This window comes from Suncus etruscus, chromosome 15 (genome assembly GCF_024139225.1).
Source record: "Suncus etruscus isolate mSunEtr1 chromosome 15, mSunEtr1.pri.cur, whole genome shotgun sequence".
NCBI lineage: Eukaryota > Metazoa > Chordata > Mammalia > Eulipotyphla > Soricidae > Suncus > Suncus etruscus.
The window spans coordinates 56,990,411-56,994,038 of record NC_064862.1 but is presented as its reverse complement, the minus strand read 5'-3'; positions in this window follow the sequence as shown (position 1 = coordinate 56,994,038).

The window sequence follows — 3,628 nt, the reverse complement described above, 5'->3', positions numbered from 1 at the left end:
AGCTTGAATAATCCTCACTGTCCCACCTCAGCTCAGTCCACTACTCCCAGCCCAGTTGGGTTTCCGGCAAGGGAAGAGTGTTTCCTTGTTTTTCTGTCCACACCTCTGTCTTTCTTTCTTTCTTTCTTCTGGACAGCCCAGGGGCAACTTCCTTATTCCTTGGCAGGATTTAGAAGTAAACTTGCTCTGGGTCTCTCTGTGGCTCCAGCTTGAATCTAAAGTCTTGTGTACATTTGTAAGGCTGGGAAATGGGGACATGTGACATGTGACATGTGGGATAAGTGGAGACCCTCTGGCCACTGAGGAGTCTAACAGCTTAACTCTTACTGTTACCCCATTTTTTTGAATAAGTTTCTTTTCTTTTGGTTTTGGGGCCACACATGGCAGTGCTCAGGGACTATTCCTGGTTCTGCACTCAGGAATCACTCCTGGTGGGCTCAGGGGACCATATGGGAGGCAAGGGATTGAATCAGGGTTGGCTGCTGCAAGGCAAACATCGTACTCACTGTGCTATTGCTCTGGCCCATCCTTGGATAGGTTTCTATCATGGTCTCGGTAGCCACTTAAGGGCCAACTAACCCCAAGACACCCTGGCTCCCCTGTTACCCCTGACTACAGAGATACCTGGAGTATGTTCAGACCAACACACTCCCTCTCCAATAGTCTCATGTGCTCCCCCTAGTCTCCACTCCTCTCTCACATACATACTCTGTATCTGGATGCTCCTTAACCTGTCCTTGAGTGCTGGGGTATGGTTTGATTGGGTGTAAGCACTGTCACCCCAGTTCTTAACTGTTTTAGGTAGGGAGCCCCTTGTACAAATAACACCTGGGAAGCCAGGGAACCTGCAAGTGGGCTGAAGTCCCTTCCTAGAAATGTGCACTCTATATAGTTCATAAAGATGCCACTAAGAGAGGGTGGTTCCCCTTCACCTCTATCCGAGGGCCCTTCTATGATGGCCTCAGGGAAATACACACAAGGGCAGACTATTTTATCTGCCAGCAACTACTTTCCCAGAGCTTCTTATACAAGGTTATGTGGGTGTTAGGGGCAGGATTCCTCTCCAGCAAAGGCAGAATTCCTTCAATGATGATGAAGGCCAAGTTCAAGACAGAGTCTACAGTGAGACACTCAATGCCTAGCACCAGAACTAAGGTTGATCTTTCCACCAATGCTTGGGTCCTAAGTCACAGAGCCCCCACATTTGCTCAGCCCTATGAGCCCCTTCATATCCCCCCATGTCCACTCACCCCATGAGCCCCTTCACATGTCCCTTATCCTCGAAGCTGTCATTTTCCATATGATTCCAATCAGACATTGCATCACTTTCTAATTTAGGAGACAGAGAGACCCCACTAGTACCTTGGTACCCCCACCTTTTCTCCTGGGAAAATCAGATTTCTCAATTGGGTCAGGTAAGTAGCTGTTACAGCCAAAACCTAGCACCAGGCACATCTCCAAAGGGGTACAGGTGTTGCATGGACAGACACCCCCAGAGCCCACCGGGATTGGGGCCCTTGGAAAGCAAGGCTCTGTGAGATTGCATTTGCAGTGAGCTCCAAGAGTCCTCAACCTTACATCCCTTGAGGTGGTATGAAATGGACTGGCAAGAGTGAGCCTTTCCTTTATCTTCAAAACACATATCTCCACTTCTAGGAGGCCATGCTACAGCTAAGTGATCATTCATGCAGAGTGAAAACCCTTTACTCAGTCCAATTTTGCATGAGTATCTACTATGTAGAGATTCAGAGCACAGAGATGCCCATTGATGTCACTAAAGGTTCAGTGCTCCCATTCTGTGTATCCTTTCTTCTCAGGTCTGTAGAGAAATGTCGCAGTCACATACAGTGTTACCACAGGCAAAGTTTCAGAGCTCCTTGGGACGTTCAGCCTCACACAACTTCTTTTTTTTTTTTTTTTGGTTTTTGGGTCACACCTGGCGTTGCTCAGGGGTTACTCCTGGCTGTCTGCTCAGAAATAGCTCCTGGCAGGCACGGGGGTGGGGGGGGGACCATATGGGACACCGGGATTCGAACCAACCACCTTTGTTCCTGGATCGGCTGCTTGCAAGGCAAACGCCACTGTGCTATCTCTCCAGGCCCCTCACACAACTTCTACAGAAGTCTATGTGACTAGACCCAACCTGCATGTCTGTCAGTCTGTCCATCCATGTACCTACCCATCTACCCACCCACCATCTATCCATTCTTCCATCCAGGCATCTGTCTATCCATTCACTATTTTGTCTATCTTTATCACTTCATCCTTCTATATGGGAGATCATATAGAATGAGGGAATCAAACCTGGGTTGTGTGCAAGGCCAGCATCCTACCTGTTGTACTATCACTACATCACTGGAAACATTTCTTATATCTCTCCCTTTTGGTCGGAGTTTGGAGCCATATCCAGCAGTACTCAAGATTTCTAGCTCTGTGCTCAGGGATCACTCCTGATGATCCTGGGCCATATAGGATGATGGGGATTAAATCTTAGGTTGGCTGCATGCAAGGCAAGTGTCCTGCCCACAGTAACATCAATCTGGCCCTAGGGTGAGGGTTGCTTTTGTGTTGGGGCCACACTAGGTTTTTTTTTTAATAACGTGACTTACAAAGCTGTTAATAAGATTTTGAGTCATTCAGTGTCCCCACTCCAGTCATACCTAGGGTGTTTTGTTTTATTCTTTTAAATTTTTGCATGGGGCATATCTGATAGAGCTTGGGGTTCACTCCTGGCTTTGCATTCAGGAATCTTTCCTGGAAGCGCTCAGGAGACCATATGGAATGTCAGGGATCAAACCCAGGTTGGCAACATGCAAGGCAAGCACCCTACCCACTATCTCTTTCACCCTACCCACAATACCTCTCTCTAACCATAGAACAAGGGTTTTTACCTGCTAAGTAAGATTCTTTATCTTTCAGTATTGAGCAATAATTGACTGTAATTCCTTTCATCCCTCGACCTACCTGGGGTCTCGGCCTCCTTTAGGACCTTTGCAATTGCTTGCCTCATGGGTCTGTCACTCTTTTCGATACAAGAACAGAAGTAAAGAATCAGCACAAATTTGTTTCTTTTCAGCATGCCCTGCACTGGGGCTGGTCCCCAGATGCTGCCTAGCATTGCTCTTGCTGCAGTGAAGCTTTGGCATTTCTCCATCCAAATTTCTGTGGCTCCAGGAATCCAGAGCTCCTGAGGAGAGGGGAAATCCCAAACATGTATGTGCTCAAATCCTACACCCCCTGCAGGATGAAGCAACTTGATCTCCCTGGTTTCCCCAGTGCACTGCACCCCTCCTATTCCATACACCCCCACCATCCAGCATAGGTCCCAGGACTGCTCTGTCTACACCTCACTGTTGGATTAATTATTAATTATAGAATCCTTAGTGTTGTGAGTGGTGGTGAAGCCTCACAGTTACAAAACTGTTCATGGTGGAGTTTCAGTCATACCATGTCCAACATTTCTCACCACCAATGTTCCCAATTTCGCTCTCGTCTTCCCTCTTTTGGGACAGACATTTTTCTTCTCTCTCTCTCACTCTCTCTCTTCATTTATTCCCTTTTATACACTGTGCTTTGCATTATGGTTAATGATATCATGCATATCAGTTTCTCTCCTGTCAATACCCAG